This window comes from Pan paniscus, chromosome 5 (assembly GCF_029289425.2).
Source record: "Pan paniscus chromosome 5, NHGRI_mPanPan1-v2.0_pri, whole genome shotgun sequence".
In the NCBI taxonomy this organism is placed as follows: Eukaryota; Metazoa; Chordata; class Mammalia; order Primates; family Hominidae; genus Pan; species Pan paniscus.
Window position 1 is genome coordinate 65,558,211 of NC_073254.2, and position 25,718 is coordinate 65,583,928.

The window sequence follows — 25,718 nt, forward strand, 5'->3', positions numbered from 1 at the left end:
GTATAGTAACCCTTTATTGATTCTTGAATAGAAACTTCCCAGAATCTGCCCCAGAACACATTCCTAGAAGACAATATAAATCTTTCCCATACTTTAAGTTCTATCCTAAGTCAACTTCACCACCTCCTTGAAGCCTCCCTGATCACACCCTTTGCTACTAGTCCCATCAGCAGCAGTCTCTTCCACTATATTACTTGTCCGTATTGTATACTAATGCCCATTCTGTGGGGATGCTTTGGAGGTGGAAAATGGGTTGCCTGGCACCCCACACCACCTCCGTGTTCACTGAATACATGAATCTGTTAGGGAAGGAGCATGTGCATTGATGAATAAACTAGATCATGTGAAGTTTCATATGTGGGTGTCAGCTGGCTTTTATTATATTCTAATTAAATCTTGTCTCCCTCAGAGTAAAGTAAACTCCTTGAGGGCAGTTGTCATGTCAGTTCATTGTTGTTTCCCACAGCACTAGGCACACAGTGATGGCTTAGCAAGTACTCACTGAATGTAATTGAATTGAATTAGATGGGTAGGAAATAAGAAAAACTTGTTTGAGTCAGGCTTCATTTATTTGGAATTGAAACACAAATCCTCAGTGTCACTAATCTAGTCCTCATCCCTTTACTGTTGGGGCAAATTGCACTACAAATATCCACCAATGTGCTGCTCAAATCATTTCTATTTTATGAACAAATTGTAAGCAGTTGAAAAATAAGGACTTAGGCATTTTTCTTATTTATTCACACTAACAGTGTGCACTGGCTGGAGTTAGTAGAGAGATGCTGACACTCCTGTTGGTGTTAGGTATTGTGGCCATTATCCCCCCATTCTGTAGCACAGACATTTTCTGACTCTTATCATGGTAACTGGGTATGCTGTTGATGTTTATTTACAGCAAACACCCAGAACCAAAAGACACTGTGAGGGGCGATGAGGAAGAACATGGTATTTGACACCAGATAGATATACATTTGACTCTCAGTTCCAGTACTCATATGTATTAGTTGAGTGTCTTAGATAAGTCACATAAACTCGCTGTACCTCTGTTGCCTCATTTGTCAGTGGAATAAATGTCTACTTCACATGTTTCTGGAAATGTTATAGATAAAGTGATGAGGTGCCTACCACAGTGACTGACACAGGGCTGGAAGATAATACGTGTTAACCTCTGTTATTATTTGCATCTTTGGTCCCTAACACAATGTCTGGTATATAGTAAGTTCTAAATCAAATTAATTTCAGTAAGTGAACTCTTTTGGGCTCATGAGCCAATTTCTGTTGTGATGACTGGAAAAAGAAGCTCAATAAAACCATGGAAAGGCCCAGTAAATGTGAGCTTTCCATGAACTAGGAAAGGTAGAAAATTCTGTCCTTGTAGCTATGAATGGAACTATGTAGTTTAACTTGTGTCCATAGTTAAGTATCTACTATGTGATTAGCACAGAGGACATTGTTTTTTGTATTCCAAAGGATGGAAATAAGGTAAAAACAGAACAGGCATTGAATGTTGGTGAAGAATATGCCACCTCTGTTGTGGAATAAAATGCTAGACAAGCTTCTGAACCAAAGTACCTGCTGTCACGCTGCCTAAAATTCCATTAGAAATCCATCCCTTTGTTGTAATTAATACTTACCATGGCAGTGCCATACATTTGTGTTACACTTTTCAGTTTATGATGCACTCTAACAGACATAATCTTATTTTATTATTTTTGTTTTTATTATATGTATTTAAGGTAGACAATGTGATGTTTTGATATACATATATGTATATGTAGTAAAATGATTACTTTTATCAAGCAAATTAATATGTCCATCACATAGCTCTTTTTTAGTGATAAAATTACTCTCCTGGCAAATTTTCATTATACAATACAATATTATTGATTATAGTTCTTATGCTATCCATTACATCTCTAGACTTATTCATCCTACATAACTGCAACTTAATGCCCTTTGGCTTACATCTCCCCACTCCCACCCTGCTCTCTGCCCTTGGTAACTCCTGTTTTACTCTCTTATTTTATTATTTTTATATGAACCCAATGAAGTAAGAAGAAAAAATCCCCATTTTGTAAATGTTCATATAATTTGAATTTTATAATGCAAGAAAACTTTATGTATAGTTGAGACCTGTTTCTCCTATGGGCTTTAGAATTCCTCTACTAATAGGAGAGACTATAGAGAAGATGATTTAACTTCTTATTGTGGTAGCTGAAAGCCAAGTCCCCAAATAATGGTAGGCAAGCAGCTTTAGGTTGGCAATAGTAGGCAAGGTCTGAGGTTCTGAGGTGGGGAGAATACTCTGTGGCCAAGTTCTTCAATCTTAGCATGTTGCCATTTTGACTGAATGCATTTTTGTTTGGGGGGCTGTCCTGTGCACTGTAGGATATTTCACAAGCATTCTTGACCTTTACCCATGAGATACCAAAACCACTCCCTCAGTTGGGACAGCAGAAAATATTTCCAGACGTTGCCAGACTTCCCTTGGGTTGTCGGGGTGGGAGAGCAAAGTCCCCCTGGTTAGAAACCAGTGCTCTAGAGAAGGGATGAGAGAATAAACTTCATCAGTGTTACAGTTTTCCATATGGCCAGATCTGAGGAGAAGTTGCAGTCCCCAAACCAAAGCAGTTACCATTTTTAGCAAATAGAGCTACTACCCTGCGTCTTAGGAAGAGTCTACTTGGTGCTGGAAGCTAGAGAATATTGTGAAGGTAGGGACACTTTTCCCCTGAGAAAAGACACAGCTGGTCTCCTAGGGAGAAATATTCTGCTAGTACTCCAGGGCATAAGGACAAGTAGAAACAGACAGGGAGAAAAAGGGAGACTTGTCCAACTGAAATGTATCCAGAGTGTATTAACCACACATCTGCTCTTTTGTAGTGTGCTATATAATAACCTTGAGCAGCATCACTGTCTGTTTCTGGCACCAAAAGCAGAGCCTTGCTTTCTGTCAGTATCATGCTACTTTAATGCTCAAAGGGTGCAATAGGGGAGCATATTAGGTTATGAGTCAGACTCACTGGAGTTAGGCATTAGTCACCAGTATTAACCTTAGGCAAAGCACTTCTCTTCCCTGGATCTAGGTTTCTGTATCTGAAAATGAGATTAATTTTAATGTCTCCAAGCTCTAAAACTATGGTTTTCTTACTCTTACTATCACAACTAAAATCACTACTCTTACTGCCACATAATATGAATGTATGATTATACTGCCATGCATATCACCATAAGTAATATGGTAATATTGGCGGTATCATTCTTGTAAAGTTAAAAAAAATGTTCTAATGAAGCAGATTAAGGCTACTTACAAAATATGCCTTCTTGGGCTCAGAGGGACTAGGGAGGAAATGATCTACTTGGATATGAGAAATGAAGTAGCCAGGGTATTGAAATCCATAACTCACCATGGTTAATGAATCTTCCTCTCCCTAGCCCAACACCCCAGGCAAAAGATAGGCATTGGTGCCTATTAAATAAGAGCTAGGAGAAAAGGAATTACAGTCAAAACCCTCTTAAGACATTTTCAAAGGAGAAGCCATTAAAACTTCTAAACCAGGAAATCTTCCTTGGAGAGAAATGGAAAATCATAGGTAAGGTGCCATGCAAATGTGTCCATTTAATAAATACTATTGGATGAGGAGGATGATAAGAATAAATGTATGCTGGAGGGAAAAGTAGGAAGCAGGAAGCTTTTCAGGGAAGCTTATTATCTTTCTTTCTTTTTCTTTTCAAACTGAGTTTATACTTGTGGAAATACCGTGTGACCTGAAGATGGCAGATCTTTATGGACCGACATCTCTCACTCCAGATTTGGGCTTTGGTGGTCATTGTAGCCATGTGGATATAAAGGGCACATTTTTCATTTTGGGAAGGAGGGGTCATCAGTTTCATAGTCAGATGTATTCTCTGAAATGGAAAGTCCTGCAGTCCCCTTTCTTCATCCCTTATTCTTTCCCTGATGAATGCCAGCCCTTTCATTTTCCTCTGCACTAGCAGCAAAGATATGCAGAGAGTGAGGAGGCAGTGATAGATGGTGTCACAGAAGAAAAGTTAGCTTTTAAAGTGAATATTGTAGTAACATCAAAGCCATTTCTCAAGAGTATTTGGAATTGGTGAATTTTTTTTCTGGGGACACTTACTACCCTCTCAGTGGAAGCACAGTTATGGGTGAATGCTGGCATTCTTTGCCATCTCCTTCCCTCTGGTCATTACGCATCCATTTCCTTCCTCCAACCCAAAGTCCCGTTAGTCACTGAATGCATCTTCATATCCAAGACCTCCTCCAGGTGATGCTCAGATATCTGGTCAGGATATGGTGATCTAAGAACAATAAAGGAAAATTATCTACATCCTACCGCCACCTAATATAAAATGGAGGAGTAGGGAAAGATTAATTGGAATATAAAATCTGTTATAGCCTGGCTCCCTAGGAAGCAGACCCTGAGACAGATCACCATGAAGGAGTTTCATGAAGGAATACTCTTGAAAGCCAAATCTGTAGGAGTGAAGGGAAGGAAGCAATCCCAACACAGTCCTCAGCCAATCCCACAGTGATGCTGGGGTGGTCTTTCAGAATTGCCTCAAAGCAGGCAAGGAGGATGAACCTTTATTCCCTAGGTTGACCAGGTTTTGAATTTGGATGCCTCTGTAAAGGGAAATCACCTTGGACAAGGTGCGAGGCAACTCTCTTTAGCTAAGAAAATTATCAAAACGTGCTATGTGAGGGCTGTATTCAGCTCTCCCAACAACTAGGGAATTAAATTCATCAATGCAGTATCAGGATCTGGGAGGTGCATCATAACAACCATTACAAACTACCATTCAGGAAATGCAGCAAAATAACATTAATTGGTCCATAACAGCACTGGGAATTATGCTTACAGGCTTTGGAAATTTCTTCTCCCTATAGAAGGAGAAGATCTCTGATGAGATCTCTGGGAGGAAACTTCCTCCACTTTTCTCCATGGCTCCACTCACTGGGGAAGTTTCCTTAATTATCCTCCATGTGCACATATGAAGTGGTCAGTGGCAAGTCTTTCATCCTTGGGACTATGTGTGTTTTGAAGACATATTTCTGTCCTTGAAAAGTCAGAATGCTGAAGGGGTTGTTTGAAATCTTGAGCTGTGAGAGACTTTTACAATTTAGGTTAAGGGCTTATTGACAGGAAGCCTTCCTTAAAAACTTAATAGACTTCTTAATTAGATCCCATTTGTCAATTTTGGCTTTTGTTGCCATTGCTTTTGGTGTTTTAGACATGAAGTCCTTGCCCATGCTTATGTCCTGAATGGTAATGCCTAGGTTTTCTTCTAGGGTTTTTATGGTTTTAGGACTAACATTTAAGTCTTTCATCCATCTTGAATTAATTTTTGTATAAGGTGTAAGGAAGGGATCCAGTTTCAGCTTTCTACATATGGCTAGCCAGTTTTCCCAGCACCATTTATTAAATAGGGAATCGTTTCCCCATTGCTTGTTTTTCTCAGGTTTGTCAAAGATCAGATAGTTGTAGATATGTGGCATTATTTCTGAGGGTTCTGTTCTGTTCCATTGGTCTATTTCTCTGTTTTGGTACCAGTACCATGCTGTTTTTGTTACTGTAGCCTTGTAGTATAGTTTGAAGTCAGGTAGCATGATGCCTCCAGCTTTGTTCTTTTGGCTTAGGATTGACTTGGTGATGCGGGCTCTTTTTTGGTTCCATATGAACTTTAAAGTAGTTTTTTCCAATTCTGTGAAGAAAGTCACTGGTAGCTTGATGGGGATGGTATTGAATCTACAAATTACCTTGGGCAGTATGGCCATTTTCATGATATTGATTCTTCCTACCCATGAGCATGGAATGTTCTTCCATTTCTTTGTATCCTCTTTTATTTCATTGAGCAGTGGTTTGTAGTTCTCCTTGAAGAGGTCCTTCACGTCCCTTGTAAGTTGGATTCCTAGGTATTTTATTCTCTTTGAAGCAATTGTGAATGGGAGTTCACTCATGATTTGGCTCTCTGTTTGTCTGTTATTGGTGTATAAGAATGCTTGTGATTTTTGTACATTGATTTTATGTCCTGAGACTTTGCTGAAGTTGCCTATCAGCTTAAGGAGATTTTGGGCTGAGACAATGGGGTTTTCTAGATATACAATCATGTCATCCGCAAACAGGGACAATTTGACTTCCTCTTTTCCTAATTGAATACCCTTTATTTCCTTCTCCTGCCTAATTGCCCTGGCCAGAACTTCCAACACTATGTTGAATAGGAGTGGTGAGAGAGGGCATCCCTGTCTTGTGCCACTTTTCAAAGGGAATGCTTCCAGTTTTTGCCCATTCAGTATGATATTGGCTGTGGGTTTGTTATAGATAGCTCTTATTATTTTGAGATATGTCCCATCAATACCTAATTTATTGAGAGTTTTTAGCATGAAGCATTGTTGAATTTTGTCAAAGGCCTTTTCTGCGTCTATTGAGATAATCACATGGTTTTTGTCTTTGGTTCTGTTTATATGCTGGATTACATTTATTGTTTTGCGTATATTGAACCAGCCTTGCATCCCAGGGATGAAGCCCACTTGATCTTGGTGGATAAGCTTTTTGATCTGCTGCTGGATTCAGTTTGCCAGTATTTTATTGAGGATTTTTGCATCAATGTTCATCAAGGATATTGGCCTAAAATTCTCTTTTTGGTTGTGTCTCTGCCCGGCTTTGGTATCAGGATGATGCTGGCCTCATAAAATGAGTTAGGGAGGATTCCCTCTCTTTCTATTGATTGGAATAGTTTCAGAAGGAATGGTACCAGTTCCTCCTTGTACCTCTGGTAGAATTCGGCTGTGAATCCATCTGGTCCTGGACTCTTTTTGGTTGATAAGCTATTGATTATTGCCACAGTTTCAGAGCCTGTTATTGGTCTATTCAGAGATTCAACTTCTTCCTGGTTTAGTCTTGGGAGGGTGTATGTGTCAAGGAATTTATCCATTTCTTCTAGATTTTCTAGTTTATTTGCATAGAGGTGTTTGTAGTATTCTCTGATGGTAGTTTGTATTTCTGTGGGATTGGTGGTGATATCCCCTTTATCATTTTTTATTGCATCTATTTTACTCTTCTCTCTTTTCTTCTTTATTAGTCTTGCTAGCGGTCTATCAATTTTGTTGATCCTTTCAAAAAACCAGCTCTTGGATTCATTAATTTTTGAAGGGTTTTTTGTGTCTCTATTTCCTTCAGTTCTGCTCTGATTTTAGTTATTTCTTGCCTTCTACTAGCTTTTGAATGTGTTTGCTCTTGCTTTTCTAGTTCTTTTAATTGTGATGTTAGGGTGTCAATTTTAGATCTTTCCTGCTTTCTCTTGTGGGCATTTAGTGCTATAAATTTCCCTCTACCATCAGAGTGAACAGGGAACGTACAAAATGGGAGAAAATTTTTGCAACCTACTCATCTGACAAAGGGCTAATATCCAGAATCTACAATGAACTCAAACAAATTTACAGGAAAAAAAACAAACAACCCCATCAAAAAGCGGGCAAAGGACATGAACAGACACTTGTCAAAAGAAGACATTTATGCAGCCAAAAGACACATGAAAAAATGCTGACCATCACTGGCCGCCAGAGAAATGCAAATGCAAATCAAAACCACAATGAGATACCATCTCACACCAGTTAGAATGGCAATCATTAAAAAGTCAGGAAACAACAGGTGCTGGAGAGGATGTGGAGAAATAGGAACACTTTTACACTGTTGGTGGAACTGTAAACTAGTTCAACCCCTGTGGAAGTCAGTGTGGTGATTCCTCAGGCATCTAGAACTAGAAATACCATTTGACCCAGCCATCCCATTACTGGGTATATACCCAAAGGACTGTAAATCATGCTGCTATAAAGAAACATGCACACGTATGTTTATTGTGGCACTATTCACAATAGCAAAGACTTGGAATATCCAACAATGATAGACTGGATTAAGAAAATGTGGCACATATACACCATGGAATACTATGTAGCCATAAAAAATGATGAGTTCATGTCCTTTGTAGGGACATGGATGAAATTGGAAATCATCATTCTCAGTAAACTATCGCAAGAACAAAAAACCAAACACCGCATATTCTCACCCATAGGTGGGAATTGAACAATGAGAACACATGGACACAGGAAGGGGAACATCACACTCTGGGGACTGTTGTGGGGTGGGGGGAGCGGGGAGGGATAGCTTTAGGAGATATACCTAATGCTAAATGACGAGTTAATGTGTGCAGCACACCAGCATGGCACATGTATACATATGTAACTAACCTGCATATTGTGCACATGTACCCTAAAACTTAAAGTATAATAATAATAAAAAAAACTTAATAGACTTCGTATCTATTTGTTTCCATCAATTCCATGTGGCAGAAATCATACTCAGATTTCTTTTTTTCTAGACGTTGCCTCCAAATAGGCTCTCTATATTTGTTTCTATACTCTCATGTGTCCTTTATTTCAGTGTAATAGTGGCTACTTCAAGATATCTGGCTCTAATGAGAAGGCCAACCCTTTGCTCAAGACTGGATATTAAGGGGCTTTCATTTGTCAAAATCTTTGTCTATCTTACTTTTCTACTTTTTGAGGTCTAGTAAATTTTTTCTGGAACATTTTTCTAAAGCTCAAAAATCTTGAATTTTGTTGTTTGTTCCATTTTGTAGCTGCTTACTAACCAATCATGTTTCTCATAAGCTTATCTCTTTCTTGCAATACCTTGCCAAATGCAGCCAACAGTGGCCAGCACATACTAACATCGAGCCAGTCACCTCCCTTACAGTTGCCAGCTCAGTAGGCATGTGGTCCTCTTCGCATGTTATTTCAGTTATTTCAGATTACAGTTTTTGTTGTTGTTGTTGTTTGTTTTTTGAGATGGAGTTTCACTCTTGTTGCCCAGACTGGAGTTCAGTAGCATGATCTCGGCTCACTGCAACCTCCGCTACCCAGTTCAAGTGATTCTCCTGTCTCAGCCTCCCGAATAGCTGGGATTACAGGCGCCTGCCACCACACCCGGCTAATGTTTTTGTATTTTTAGTCGAGACGGGGTTTCATCATGTTGGCCAAGCTTGTCTCGAACTCCTGACCTCAGGTGATCTGCCCACCTCGGCCTCCCAAAGTGGTGGGATTACAAGTTTGAGCCACCGCGCCTGGCCCAGGTTACAGGTTTATCAAATATTTTTCCACTGTATAACATGTATCAAAAGTCTGCTATATTCATTTCTTCACCACATAGTATATATATTTGAGATAGTTATTTGTTACTTCATCATCCTGCTTTAAGTTACCAATTTCTAGATTTTTCATAGTGTCTCACCATTGTAACAAATAGCCCAGTGACTTAGCACTATAAAAATACCTTTCTCATTAAGATCACATCCAATGTATGTTAGGTATCTCTCCTCCAAATACTGATTCAGGTATCCACCCTCCTCTATTTTGGTGCCACCATCTTCTACATATAGCTTCTAAGAAAACAGAGGATGGAGCATGGGGGATTTTGAAGGGAGATACTGAGCCTGAAAATGTCAGATATTACTTCCACCCACATTCCATTGTTTATGACTCAGCCACATGCTTCACTGTAAGGAGGTTTGAAAGTATAGTTTAGTACATGTTTAGGATGAAGAGTAGAGAGTGTCGGTGGGCAGCCATTGTTTGCCCCAGATGGATTTACATAAGAAACAAATTATGAAGAGCTTTGTATTACTCTACTCTGAAAATTGAACAGCAACATCAAAAAACAATTTAAGGGAAGTGGCTGAAAGAAAGGGAAAATGGAGGGTGGGTGGTGATATACCAGGGAGGAATATCTCACAGTGAAAGCTGAGAAAGAGTATTCAGGAAGGCATTGAAAAGGCTTATGAGAGAGTGATGTCCTAGAAGCCAAAGGAGGAAAGTATTATCTAAATGTCTAAAGTGTCAAATGCCACAGAGTGATCAAAATGATGGGACAGTGAAAGGGCAGATAATACCAAGTGTTCAAATAGTTGTGGGGGCAGCTAGAATACTGATACATGTGTGTTGGAGAACTGTATTTACTAAAGATGAAAAATAAATGTATTTATATGTGATCCGAAAGATATATTTGGATATTAATAGCAACAAAATTTGTAATAGCCAAGAACTAGAAATGACTCAAATGTACACCCACAGTAGAATGGCTAAATATGTTGTGGAATATTCATATATTGAAATGCTATATTGTAATAAAAATAAACTTTGTGAATAAATCTTGCAAATAGTGTTGACCAAAAGAAGTCAGGCACAAAAAATACATACTGCATGATTCCATCTATATAAAATTTCAAACATTCAAATCTAATCTTTGGTATTAGAAATCAGGATAGTGGTTACCCACGGAGGCAGGTAAGACTTCAAGGAAACAGGAAGGGTCTTTTTAGGTTCTGGTAATGTTTGAGATTTAGGTAATAGTTACATGGTATGCTGAATGGAATAATGGCCTCCTAAAGGTATTTGTGTTCTAATTCCTGCCATCTGTGAATATGTAATCTTACATGACACAAAGGACTTCACAGATATGATTGAGAATTTTGAGAATATTAGTCTGGCATATCTGGATGGGCTTGGTGTCAGGATGAGGGTCCTTATAAGGGGAAGGGAAGTAGCTCAGAGTGAGAGACATTTGTAAATAAAAGGAGAGTTTGGAATGATGCGCTTTGAAGTTTCAGGAAGAGTCCATGAGCAGGCATCCTCTAGAAACTAGACAAGGCAAGGAAACATACTTATCCTAGAGTGTCCAGAAAGAATGTAGCTCGGTCAACACCTTGATATTAGTCCTAAGAGCCATTTTGGATTTCTCGTCTCCAGAATTGCATGATAATAAATTGACGTTAAGTCACTAATTGTGTGGTAATTTGTTACAGCAGCAAAAGAAAGCTAATACATATAGGCATGTTGACTTGGTGAAATTCCATTGTATACTATTTCAGCAAAAATTACATCAAGGAAAGAATGGAATAAGAGAATTATCAGATTTGACAATTAGAAAGTTATTTATAACCCTATTTAAAGCAGTGTTTAGAGTGGTGGAGGTAGAAGCCAGATTATAGTGGCTTGGAAATCAAAAGGAAGTTGAGGAAGTAAAAGCATTGATATTAACACTCATTTAAAATATTATCTGTTATGGAAAGAAGAAAGTTAGGTTGAGTTGGGGGTGGAGTGGGATGCATAGGGGTAGCATTAAGGAAGAGTTCTATTTAGACGGAGAAAGCCTTAAGCAATTTTTTTTTAGACTGAGGGAAAGAAACTAGAGAAGTTATAGAAGAGAATGTGAAAATGAAAAAGACTGGAACTACTCTATTATTTCCTTTTCTGCTGCTAAGCAAGAGGAGAACTGAACATTTATAAGCATGTGAAGGAATACCTGGAGATTTTACTCATATGAGGAGGTGAAAGTCCCTTCGTCTGCTTTATTAGGGTGGGAGGCACTGGACTAAGCTTTCCTATTAGTATTTGTGTTAGTTGGCTATTTACTATGTGTAAAAACATGTGCCCAAACTTAGCAGCTTACAACAAAAATAATATATCTAGCTCATGAGTTGATAGATCAGTCGGGTGGATTTTCTAGTCTTGGTTGATTTTTGTTTGTTTGTTTTTTGAGACTGGGTTTCACTCTGTCTCCCAGGCTGGAATGCAGTGGCATAACCATGGCTCAAATCAGCCCCAACCTCCCAGGTTCAAGTGATCCTCCCACCTCAGCCTCTTTAGTAGCTGTTGTGCACCACCCCTCCTGGTTAATTAAAAAAAAACTTGGTACAGACAGGACTCTCGCTATGTTGCACTGGTCTTGAACTTCTTGTCTCAAGCCATCCTTCCTCCTTGGCCTCCCAAAGTGCTGGGATTATGAGTGTAAGTCACCATGCCTGGCTAGCTTGATTGATTTTTGCTGGGCTTTCTCATTTGTCTGCAATCAGATAATGTGTCCATTGGTCTAAGATGGCCCCAGACATGTTTTGTCTCCATCACACGGTCTCTTTTACCCTTCAGTAGGCTAGTCCTAGACTATCTCGTGGTACAGGCAGGGTTTAAAGATAGCAAGCAGATGTATACAAAGCATTTTGTGGCCTAAACTTGTAAAAGGAACGCTGTCACTTCCACCTTATCCTTTTGGCCAACATAAGTCATGAGACAAGCCCAAAATCAAGATAATCCAAAATGTAAACAGTGGAGAAATAAATTCAACCTCTTAATGGGAGGAGCTACAAAGTCACATTGAAAGGGGCATGGATAAAAGGAATGGGACAATTCAGGCCATTTTTGTAATAAATATAGTAAAATATTCTTTCTGAATGTTATTGTCAATGATAACATTTGAGGGATATATTTTCATGTTGATTTAGCCTAACTTTGCTGTTACCCTGATATCAGCTTTTCATGAGCTGATTTCTATTCCACAGGGCATACTCTTTTGGCCACTGGATAGTCAAGATATAGAGTGACTAGTGGTAGGGTATTTGGTTGTCTTAGGTGTCCAGAACCGATTGACCCAGTGTTCTGTAAGATCAGCCTTTTCTGTATCTCTCTAAATTTTAGGGGGAGGGAATTTTTCTCATTAGTAACAGAGATATGTAGAAAATACAATATTCAAGCTTAGATTTATCAGAAGATAATTCAAATTATCTCACTTAACAGATTCTGGATCTGTTTAAATTCACTGAAAATCTGGATCAAATACTAGCTTTTCTATTACAGAGATATCAAATTTCGGATATGCTTCATTATGACTCAATTTCTTGGCACATGCTAAAAAGCACCCCAGTAATCCAGTGCAAATGAATGTAGAACATATCACAGACCCTGCTTTGGGTCAGAATGTCCCCACCTCCTCTCTACCTGCTCACTCTATTTTTTTCGCCTGAATAGGATACACCCCAATATTGATATTCAGTACAGATACTGAGCATGTAATTTATTATGTCAAACTGAAAAACGCCTGTGGTGATACAAGTTTTTATAGCTGTGGTTTTCTCTAGTTCAAATTGCTTTGAGTATCTATGTGTTGGCAGAAAGTTCGAAGTAGGATGGGTACGGAAACCATGAGTGGACAAAAGACACCTTTAGAAACTACAAACCAGCAACCAGAAAGCCTTTTAGCTGTAAGTCAGCAGACTTTTATGTCAAGCTTGGCTGACTAATTATTGCTTATAATTTGCATTAGGATTAATTAACTAATTAGAGAGGAATGTCTGAAGGCAAAGTTATGGCTCTGCTTGTCAAGCTGAGGACTTTAATTATTCTGATATTTTTAATTATAATCAGCTGCTGAATGAGTATTACATTGTCAGCTACTATCGCTGAAACTAGGCTGGGCAAAGGGGCTGGAGGAATTATGGGGACTTGCGACTGTTCTTCCTACTAGCAAGGGAAAGGTATGGCCCAGCCACCCGGAGGAAGAAAATCTTCCAAGAGCAAGTCTTTAAAAGTGCACACAGAACTGGGTAAACCACAACAATTCAGGTTGGTTTGCCAATTAAAGACTGAAGCAGAAACTTCTCCAAAGCAGAATGAGAAAACCAGCCTCGTGTTCACTTCTATGGTTGGCAAGAAGCCTTATAAGATGATCATACCAATGGACTGGACTTAGCCAACTAGAGACTTTTTTTTTTTTTTTTTTTTTGGAGACAGAGTCTTGCTCTGTCTCCCAGGCTGGAGTGCAGTGGCATGATCTTGGCTCACTGAAAGCTCTGCCTCCCAGGTTCATGCCATTCTGTCTCAGCCTCCTGAGTAGCTGGAAATACAGGCGCCTGCCACCACACCAGGCTAATTTTTTTTTTTTTTGTATTTTTGGTAGAGATGAGGTTTCACTGTGTTAGCCAGGATTGTCTTGATCTCCTGACCTCGTGATCTGCCCACTTTGGCCTCCCAAAGTGCTGGGATTACAGGCGTGAGCCACCACGCCCAGCTGACATTTTTTTTTTTTTTTTTTAATGAATACTAGTGTTAGCTTCCTGGAGCTCTGTGTAAATTGTTTGCTATAAAATTGGGCTTATATGACTTTCTGCTTTTTCCCTAAGTGGCAAGTTAGGAGACTTAGTATGCATGTCCTGGAAACTGCTATGAGTGTGCCAAAGAAAATTATTAATATTAAATAAATGTGCCTAGCACATGGTACATAACCAGTAAAAATGTATTGAATGAATTGTGACATATTGGTATATAATACACAATAACTAGCAAATACAGGTGTACTACCACAGCAGCTAATTTCACAAGATATCTGGGGATTTCTGCTAGAATAACAGAAATAAGAATCAAACCCTTTATCTTGGACATGATATTTAAACAATTGTCAGAAACACAATGAAAAATAATACCTCCAAATAATTCATTGAAAGATGAAACATGGTGACTTTTCCCTGTTGCTTAAAGAGCTTAAAACTTCTCTGTTCTCTTTAGATAATTACAACAAAGAAACTCTGAGCATAAGTGATGTTAAAGGTTCCAAATGACATTGTGCTGATTTCTTTCCTTTTTAAAGATGCCCAGGAGTGAATTCACAGATTCTCAATCACACAGACACTCTATGAGAATCAGCAGTGTTTTCTTTGAGAATGTGGTTTAGGAATGAAGAAAGTCATTTAGCCCTTCATTATTGCAAAAATGCTCTGCATTTAGCAGTCTCTGTTTTCCTATGTTGTACAGAAGAGGCAAATAAAATCCATAAAATCATAGTCTATTAGGACCAGGAAGAGACCTTTGAAAGGGGCAGCAGTGTGTATAGTATTTTAGAGGATATACACCTGTATTTGATTTATTTAACAAACTCTTGCATAGACTTTGTCTTGTGCCAGGCATTGTTTGAAGCACTCCTAAACAACCATAAAAGAAGCCCCCATATTACTGAGGCACATGGATTAAGGGACTTGACCAAGGTAACACAGCTAGCATGTGGTGGGGCTGGGAATTGAGCTCTGGCCTAAGAGGCTATGTTCCTCACAGCTGGGATGCAGTGCCTCACATGGTGTGACTTAAATCTTGACCTCTCTCAGTCCTCTGTGTCTTCATCTGTTAGTAGGAAATAATAATAGTATTTGCATCATAGTGTTGTTGGGAAGATTCAATGAAGAAATGTCAATGGGACATTTCACATAGATCTGAAAATACAGTACATGCTTAATAATACTTGCGCCATTTAGCTAGATATCAGGTCCAACCTCCCAATTTTGCAAATGAAGGATCTAAGGAACAGAGGTTAAGTGACTTGCTCAAGGTCACTACATCAGCAGGTACCCCAGCTAGGAGGAGAATGTTGGACACCTGATTCTCAGTCCAGTGCTCTGTCCACTGTCTACATCATGGCTCTTGGAGTCACTAACTTGTCTTCCAAGTTGCTTGGGACTTTCCTGATTTTAGGATTGACAGGCAAAATCAATAGTTGGTCACTCTAGTTCTCATGTAATTTTACTCTGCAAAGGACAGGTAGTCTTGCCTCTTTCCCTAACGGCTGATTTCTTGGGAAAAAGGTACCTGGGCTTGGGAAGGACACAGACAACTGTTAATATCTTTATACCAAACATTGGTGAGAAAAGCTTTATATAATGATGTGCAAATCTCTTTACTATCTTAACAGATGAAATTGGCTGATTTTTGTCACTGCTCTTATTGAATATTCCTGTGTTGACACAGCATAAATAAAATATCATAGGAGTTACAGCATCATGATATTGCTTTAATTATGTATTGCTTTACATTTTCAAAATGATTTCCAGTGCATTATCTTACTTGGTCTTGTTTTGTTTTTGCCATGTTCTTTTCCATTTTACAAATGGGGAGAGGAGGGCTCAGATAATGGTGACTTGCTTAAGGTCACAAACCTGGGCCCCTCACTCAAAGCCTAATGCTTTTTTTTTTTTTTTTTTTTTGCTGCCCTTTACTAGTACATGGTAGGATTGTACAATAATGGGTAATTTCTCTTCAGGGAAATGTCCCATCAAGAGATGGGACAAGAGAAACATGTACCTTGGTGCAAAATTGAAGGAGTCATCCAAAAACTGAGTAATCAAGATAAATAATATTTGAATGTACTATTTGTTGAAATTGAAATGTATGCCAAAAAATCCATGATGAACAAAATATCAACATTTTAAATAAAGGCAGGCCAAACCTCTACTTGTGCAACCTTGTCTCCCCAACCTCCCCCTGATCTTGGCCTTGCACACAACTTCATTTCCCATGATGGAGAAAAATCAAGTCCCGTAGCACATTGGAAGATAAATTCAGTTAACCCTGTTTCCCCAGGGTTCAACAAACCTACATCACTTAATTTTCATTTATTTTCTAACTTATTTCCTTCTTAGAGCATCTTCCTCTCTGTCAATACTTCCTAATAATATATATAAGAGCCAGTCTTATTCCGGAGTTACTTATGGGTCATTCTCCAGAACCTGGACCTTGGAGGAAAATGTATTGTTTGTCCTCACCTTGGCCCTCCATAAACACAGCTCACCTGTCATGGGCAGGTCTATGTTAATAGTTTGGTGACGATTAGCACAGGTGAAAGAGATCCTGATGTATGATTGGGGCTGAGTCTTGGGAGCATGTGCTGTGGTTGGCACTGCAAAGTCAGCACTCCCAGGGCCAGGGCATTGGGGCACAGAGAGGGTCATCTCCATGGTGGTGGCAGCAGCTCCCCAGGCTGCAGGTTCTCTCAGATGTTTATGATTTGGGGCCTGCCTTACAAAGAACGCTTCTGCTCCAAAATGAAGCAGTGTATTCACCAGTAGAGGTTGGCCGACTGTTCTTTATTAGAGAACATCTGTGGGGAGTATTTGAAGTAAACTTCTCTGGAAAAAGTGTACACGTTTATGCTCTGGCATGCCATTTGCATCACACTGGCTCCTCTACAAAATATGTTCAAAAAAATTTCAAGCTGGCTGCTTTATTTCTTCCTCACCAGTCAGCATTCTTTTGCTTGAAAGGGCTTTCATCTACAAGGCTGCCGATACCCACTCACTTCCCCCACCCCTGAGGAATCAAAAGCCACTTCGTCAAGCTCAGGCATCAAAATGAACAAAACATAATGAGACTGTCAATGTTCAGTGACTAATGCAGGTTTATTGCTGTGATGCAGGTATGGAAGACAAGTGTGGACATACCTGTAATTGTTTCTAATAACAGCAGGCCGATTAACATTGTTTTTTGGATTATATGATTAATGAAAATAGAGCAGGAATGAAAAATAGGGCAGAAAAACTAAGAGATATTTTCACCTGCAAGGAAAACTGCTCCTTTATTCCCAGAGCACCAAAAAAAAAAAAAAAAAAAAAAAAGGGATCACAGCTCCTTTGAATTTTTATTGTACCTGCAATAGAAACACATAAGCTACAACCACCTCTTTTATCAGGGGTGGCACTGAAAGGAACTGTTCCATGTCAGTGAGTATTTCAGAAAATGGGTGTGTTTTTGTTGCTGTTGTTATTGTTTTTTAAGGTGCCCAAACAATAAATTGATCCTTTGGTCATGACATAGGGTTGATCATTCCTGAGACTCCTGATAAGCTACAGCAGTTACTCTCTTCTCTATCACCCAGTGGTGGAGTCTTGAAGGTCTATTTGCTTGTACAGAGATTTTTGCCTCTATCCTAAGTGACCCCAGACATGGTGCTTTTTCATCTAACACCTGTGTCCATTGCAGTCATTTTTACATTCTCTTTGTTGACTACTATCAGTTTCCTCAACATTTTATCTGCTGTCAACAGTACTGCAATTGTATCTGACTCCATAAGTCTTCCTAGCAGTCCTGTCTCTTCTGATTCATTCCTTTCATCTACTTTGAGCTAGGATGCCAGGCCACCAAGCCTTCTACATTTGTCAAAAATGAGGCACCAAGAAAAGTCTGTATATATATGATGTGAATAAGCAACAGGTCATGAGTTTAAGTTCATGAAGGCTTCCCCCGCCACCCCACCACCCCACAATATACTATTTCCTCACTGTGTTCCAGATAGCTGAGATTGCTAGAGAACTGTTTCAAATGAGTGTAATGTCTTCTTTCTTTGAGTAAGAGTTTAATAGACACAAGGCCAGCCGTGCCACATGGGAGATGAAGCTGGTACTCAAGTCATCTCATTGAAAGCTCATAGGTTAGGAGTTTTTCAAAGGCAGTTTGGGGGAAGGGGTGGGAATGGCCAGTAACAGATGCTTGCTGCTGGTTGGCTAGGGTGGAGTTGAAATCATAAAGGGTCATCGAAGTTGTTTTTGCATGTCATCTCCCTAAGGTCATTGTAAGCACCAGTGTGGCGGGGACCTCTATCTTACAAGTGTTTACATTTCTTGCACTATCAAGAAATGGCACCTTATACATTGTTGGAATTTAGTGAATTTCACAATGACTGAATGTGCTACCCAAGACTTTCTAAGACTCAGTTTCCTCACTTACAATGCAATGGATATGGTCTCTATGAATAATTTCTTAGATAACTGATAAAAAACAGTAATTGATAAAAAATAAGGTGCTATCTGACAGTGTAAGCATAGTGAGTCTCTTTCCTTCTTTCTGAGGTTATATCCATCTTAATTCTTGGTGCTAAAATAGCTGTTCTTTGAGGAGGTGATGATGCCAACAGATGATTTTTTAAATGTCCTTACAAAGTGATACATTGGCAACCCTGTGTCAGACTTCAATTGAAATGAAACAAATGACGTTTGTAAAAATTTAAGAGCACTGAACAAAAATCCAGTCATACCATTCTAAACATTTATAAATCTGTCTTTAAATAAATTGAACCATATTAATTTCAACAACACAGTAGAGATTGAATATATAAATAAGTTTAAGAAGGACTAAGTTTCTATAGGCACAATCCCTAGTGCATACTTAAAACAGGCAAAATTTCAGGGATGACGGGGAAGATAGAGCTTACTTTTTGCAGTTGATGTCATGAAATTCACCTGTGCTTTCCAGGCTTGTTCATTAGTTCCTCAGAAGGTCAGAATATAGGCCCAACAAGTCTTCTGAGCCTGGAGGACACCTCTTATGCTTCTGTAAACATTCTTTCTTCATATTCCATCTCCTGTCCCAGCCACTCTCCACTCCAGCTCTGGGTTCTGAAGAAGAAGAAGAAAAAGATAAAAAGAATGGAGTAAGGTTACAAGGAGGGAAAAGAGAGAGACATTTTCTTAACCTTTTGGATGTCTGCAGGTAACCTTGCTTGAAATTCTAGTCCAGGCATTTTATTTCCTCTTTCACAATGTCCTTAGTTTGTCACCATTATGTGTGGCTCAGTGATAGTTGAGACCTGGGATAGCCATACTCAAGGTGGGACAGGATGACCCAGCAAAAACAATTCATTTTTCCCCTATTCTTTCTGTTGTCCTCACAAGGATGTGAACCAGGCTTACCTCTGAGGCTGCAGGAGTAAAAAGTCTTCATCTCCTTTTTGTTTTCTCTGTTTTATTAGCCACAGCTTACTTACAATCACTCACCTGAAACCAGTGACTTCTGTGGCTGCTGGCAAAGCAGCATTCCTCTTTATTTTCAGGATACTATGGGGGGATGGAGCATAAAACTGAGTGGCAGAGGCAGCTCAGGAGCCCACATGGCTGCAGCCATTGTCTCTGCTGTTGAGAGAACTCCTGAGCAGTGCCTGGGATACTACCTTCCTCCGCAGTAGTTTGGGGCTGAGTGCTCAGAAAGATCTTGAAATGCTTTAGAGAAAAGTCTGTGCCATTGTTAGGGAACATTTTGCGGGACTGATTTTCTTTCATTTCTTTCATGACCTTTCCCTCCCTTCATTTAGAGAGCTGCCAATTATGACATTCATTCATGTATTCATTCAATATATATTTGTTTAGTATGGAATGTGTGCTGTACTGCATTGGATTCTAGGGATCCAAATATAAACTCCTGCCATTGAGGAACCCATAGTCTTGTAAGATCCAGACAGAAGTGAATACTCAACAACACTACACTTGGCTAAAGGGTAAGCATGACTCCTACACTCTGCTAAGTGCATGGACAGGTTTGTGTATGTGGTGAGTGACTCTGCCTGGGAAGAGGAGTAAGCAAGCAGGGCAGATGTCATCAAGAAGGTGACACTGAAATTGGGGATTAAAGCTCTGTAGAACTTTGTGTTATACAAAAAAGATGGGAAGCAAATAGAGGACAGAAGGAACAGGATGTGTGGAGGCCTGGAAGTAACTGTGAATAGGTGAGTGTGGCTGGACTATTGGATGTGTGTTAGTTTGGATTAATGGGAGATGATGCTGGGAATGGGACATTTAAGGCCCCACGTAGTCTCACAGCTTCTCATTCCCATTAAGGAGAGATGGTGGATTAATACACTTGGCTTGCCTCTATTTCCTGCTTCTCACCTGAATCTCAGAGGACCAGGAAGTAAGAGGAGTTGGGGCAACTAACATGGGCTATGTGTGCGATAGGTCAGTCACTGAACTGGGCCCTTTATATGTGGTCTTAGTTAATTCTCACAAAAAACTAGGGAGTTATGAAATTGTCACATTTGATCAATGTAGAAGCCTGACGGTCTCAGAATTTGACTCAGATCTGTGGATTTAAGTAACCTTTCTAGGTCCTGTTGCTTCTGACGGCTACTTTGACGGCTACTTTCAAAAAAGATTCATGACACTGTTACATATGAAAATAAAAATTGGATGAATTTTATGAACTTGGTGCAAAATGTGGGCTTTACCCCACAAACAGTAAAATGTCACTGAAACCACAGGGCCAAGCAGCTTGGGAGCTCCAGCAGGACTACCAAGGGCTGCCACTGGCTGTCTGACGGTGCCTGGCAGGAACACAGCCCATCAAGCAGGAGAGAAGAGAGCAGCACATAGCCAGTTGCAAGCCCCCGAGAAGTATACCAAAATCAGGGAATTTGCATAGTAAAATTGAAAGCATATTTGCATTCAAGAATCAAACGCATGCATTACCACTGTCCTGGAAATAGGCTGACTCAGACCATACGACTAAATAAAAGAATAATGTTTACTCAGAACTGATGTACTTGTTTAAAAAGTTAATGTTTTAAGCTTTCTGCCTTCTAGCAAAACATTGCTAATCTAATTAGAGCTTTCCAACCCCTCTTGGCCTGCAAGCAGGCCTGCAGTGCATTGACTGCTCACCAGACAGGATGGACCCCGGGCCCTTTGTGCTCACCCCCTCAGCTTAAAAAGTTCAGCTCAACCCTCCTTCTCATCTCCAAATGTTTTCTTCTAATTTCTAAGCCAGCCACCGGCACATTCCAGCACTTTGCACTCCCTAGAATCCCAGAAAGCAAGTTTATTTGTGTGATAGGTCTTCCCTCAAAGACATTCTTAGAACGCTATGTGGTGGAGCAACTGATATCTAATTGCAAAGGCAAGGAGGTTTTAGCAACAGTAGAGGGTTTTTATAATGTTGAGGCCACTTATGAGGAGGGGATCTTTAAAGCTTCCCCAACTCAAACTTCAGCAAGTTAGTTTATTGAAACTTTTTTCCCATACCCAAGTTGAAGCTGGCTAGCTCTTTTTTTATCCAGGGAACTAGAGGGTGGTGGCTGGAGAGGTTATGGATGATAAAGTTTAAGATTGAGGTGGAATTAATTAGTGGTAATCTCATTCTAAACCTAGTTTGCTTTCAATCATTCTAGATTCAGGAAGGAGTGAGCCCCAAGGGTGTTATAAAAATATCGTGAAATAAAAATATAAATGCAAGTCTGTGAAGTTTTCCTGCAATTTACACCGAAAGGGAATTAGTCTGGCTGCAAAGTGTCGGGATGCTGGGTAAGAACATGGTAGGTGGGGAGCCCTGCCTTATTTCTCCCCAATTCCCACAGTTGCTGACTTTGGAGATAACGAACAAATGAAGTAGAATTGGTTTTAGGGGCAGAAATAATGGAAGTTTGCATTCAGCACTCTTGCAGTTCCAGAACCTCCTTCTACCCACCTCTTACTTCATATTTACATATCCCACAAGGGAGCAGTTTGTGGAGGCATTGGCATTCCCACTTAACAAAGGCATCACATGAGACACGGAGTGGTTAAGTGGTTTGCCTAGGATCACATGGCTATTTCGTACCATAGGTGGGATTAAAAACTTAGCAAATGCAGTTTCCAAAGCCCTGAATTGTTGAACTATTCACTGTAGGAAATGTTAAGATTCCTCCTTTCTCACAGATAGGTTGTAGGGGAAGCAAAATCATAACCATTTCTTCCTCATCTCAGTTCCCCTCTGCACCTTTGAAAGGTTGAAGTATGTGTATTTAGTGACTCTAGGACAAGAAACCCTGGAGCCTGATGAGATACTGTTCTGTCCTTGCATCTCAGTGCTCAGAGCTCAACCCTTTAACCATCTCTTAGGGCTGAGTAGCTTTATCATGCATCCACACCCAGGAGGGCCCTTGGCTCCTGTGTTCGCAAATGCATAGGGTATCTTTAAGACAGAAGAACTTATTTTCTTTCAATTCTCCCTAGCATCTGAAACTGACATCAAATTCTAGTTGGTAGGTTTAATAATCCTGGTGAAGAAGTATTATTAAACAGTGAAATCAGCAGTTAAAAAACAAACAAACAAAAACAAGCAAACAAACCAACCAACCTAGTGTGCTTGTGGCTCAGAACAAATATGGTGGAAGGAAACCAGCTTATTTTGTTCAAGCTGTTACTCAAGCATGTTAATGTTGAGTGAATTTTTTAAACATATGCTGAGATAGTTTACTTGTTCATGGTTTGCTTGAGTCAGATTCTGTTGTGTCTTTTTTTTGAGAAAAAAAGCTGTGATTCTATTTCCTAGTTAATTTATTAATTACGCTCCACCTGAACGCAGCAGTTAGCATTGCTATTATCTCCTGGATCAAATACCACTCTGCACAATACTTTCATTGTAACTTAGAATTCAGCCATCACCCAGTTGCAATATATGGGAGATTATATCAAAAGTAATGTTTACAGTGTGCTAACAGCCTCATAAAGATAAACATCAGAAATTCATTTGAAAACCTAAATCACTGTGTCAGTTATGTTTCCATAAATGGCTTCCTTATGTATTTGTCTATACTTCAGCATGCATCTATTTGCCAAGACTTTCAGCAGACCCTGTCGTTGACTCATTCCAGGAGGAGTGAGGGTATGGCCTGTGGATACAGAGGAACAGTTGGTTCCACAGGCCACTTCTCCTACTTCTCTTTGGTTCCATTGCCAGACACATAAGGAAAGGAGATGCTTTCAATTTAGGAGCTGAGAAAATAATTCAACCATACTCCCTGATGTTGCATAGAGTCTGGTTCTGTCTGTGCTTCTTCTACCCAGGAACTGAGCTGGTGAGGCAACTTTCTGACTCACCTATTTGTGCTCCCATTCCTGAATCAAGAGGAGAAGATGATGTTGATGTAGGACACTTCAAATGCCCACATTTTTCTGGTGCAGGGGCTAGGAGTGCTGGCTTTGGAGTCACTGAGACTTCAGATTCAGCACCAATTCCATCACTTGCTAATTGTATAATTTGCTTACTTATACAATAGAATAAGTTACTTACACTCTCTGAGCTTCAGTTGCCTGATACTTCAAATGGGGGCCATGAGTGTAACGATCTAATAGGGCATTTGTGAGGATTAAGTAATCACACATATAACACCTACCTCAGTCTTCCAAGTAAATGAAAAAAGTACCAAGTAAATGATGAATAAAGGTAAATTAGTATTGTTATGTTTGCCAACCGGGAGAACCACCTACAGGGCTGTTACAGAGAATAAATATAAAAATGCAGGCCAGAGCCTTTAGCACAGCCCTTGGTCTGTGCCTGCAGACTTTCTGGTATGACAATAGAGAGAAAATCTGTATTCATACTCAATTGGTGGATTTTAATTAGTCAGTAGAATAAACTATCTCTCTAGGTGCCATAAGGTTGCAGGTGTGGGAATCTGTTTCAAATGCCCTTCTCATTTCTATTTGCTGTTTCTTTGTTCTGACACATGCTGGGTAGATGGGCGCATTTCCAAAGCTGAAATGTCTGGATTTGGTCAAGAATCAAAACGTTGTCTGTAGTTTATCTTCTGATCGCCCAGTTTATCCCAGGAGACTAAAGACCACCCTGAGACTTTAATTTTGGCATTCAAGTAAACTGGCATCCTCTGGAGATGAGCACCCAGGTACCAAGTATGTATAATTCTTGATGCATAAATATATACACAGGCAGAAAGCCAGGATTCCAAGCTTGTGGTGAGTCAGCCTGAGCCCCAAAGGCTAACAGGACTGAGCGGTACTTTTTGTGCTGAGCCTAGGGGCCCCTAGGTTGGACTTTGATAGGATTTTTGATCTAAGTAGTTTTTATCAGGTAATGATGCCATCTGAAATTTCCACAACAATATATTCTTTTCAAAGATCTTTTACATACAATATTGTATTACAACAATTCTGTGATATAAGCAAGGCAAAGACTCATTCTCCCTTTACCTTAGGAAGAAAATGTAGGTCCAGAGAGATTAAGTGGTTCCATGCACACATTGAGTTATTGACAGCTTGGAACACGTAGTTAGGAAGGATACTTGAGGAGAGATTTGCTGCTGGAATGGTTATCAGTCAAAGAGGGTCTCTTTTTCTCTCTGGGAGGGGAGCTCCTTATAAAATGAGGGCTTTGGATGAGGTTACTTCTGTGGTTCCATGGTTCTTACATGTTACATTGTTGTTTCCTGATTTCCAGCCCTTCTTGCCTGCCTCCGGGATTCTCAGTTAGCGTGTGATTTTCAGTTCTGATGAAAAATTCTTCCTTGGCTCTAGGCCTACCAACTCCAGTCAATATTGCTAACTCTATGAAATGGTTCTCACACTTTTGTGTGCGTCAAACTTATCTGTGGTACTTGTAAAAAATAGACTACAGACCAAAGTTTACAACACTTAAGAGACTCTGATGGGAGTGTGTGTGTGCATGTGGGTGGGGTGTGTGTGTGTGTGTTGGTTGGTTGAGAGTGAATTCAGTGGTGTGCTGGACCAGTGCATAATGGCTTGCAAGAACATACTGAGCACATCTTTTGCCATCTTTACATTCTGTGAAAGGTTATCTTGAAATTGACTATGGTAGGAGTTTTCACCCAATGGAAATCAGCAAGTACTACAAATTAGGGCTCCTCAAAAAACAGCTGGTTATTGCTGGTCACAGTGGCTCACGCCTGTAATCCCAGCTACTTGGGAGGCTGAGACAGGAGAATTGCTTGAACCTGGGAGGCAGAGGTTGCAGTGAGCCGAGATCGAGATCGAGCCACTGCACTTCAGCGTGGGTGACAAAGTGAGACCCTGGCTCAAAAAAAAAGCTGATTATTAAACATTTGCCAGCACACCATTGAGTGGTTTCATTGAGTTCCAACCACATAATTAGCTCTCAGATAATTCAATCTAGTGCTTATAAGTCCTGAGTGGAACACTTGGGTAGAAATATCATGACTAGGAGAGGGCAGCCAAGATGGCTGAATAGGAACAGCTCCTGTCTACAGCTCCCAGCGTGAGTGACACAGAAGACAGGTGATTTCTGCATTTGCATCTGAGGTACCAGGTTCATCTCACTAGGGAGTGCCAGACAGTGGGCACAGGACAGTGGGTGCAGCACACCATGCGAGAGCCGAAGCAGGGCGAGGCATAGCCTCACTCGGGAAGCACAAGGGGTCAGGGAGTTCCCTTTCCTAGTCAAAGAAAGGGGCGACAGACGGCACCTGGAAAATCGGGTCACTCCCACCCGAATACTGCACTTTTCTGACGGGCTTAAAAAATGGCGCACC

The 25,718-nt window shown here is 40.0% G+C and overlaps 1 protein-coding gene across 1 annotated transcript in view; it reads left to right on the forward strand.

The window, feature by feature from the left end:
- TFAP2B (transcription factor AP-2 beta) overlaps positions 1-25,718 on the forward strand; it is a 343,214-nt gene that overhangs the window by 266,113 nt on the left and 51,383 nt on the right. Inside the window, exons 15-17 of the mRNA XM_003833165.6 lie at positions 19,038-19,156; positions 19,755-19,937; positions 21,603-21,735. The gene's annotated coding sequence lies outside the window, so the exon portion shown is untranslated. The remainder of the gene's footprint in view (positions 1-19,037; positions 19,157-19,754; positions 19,938-21,602; positions 21,736-25,718) is intronic.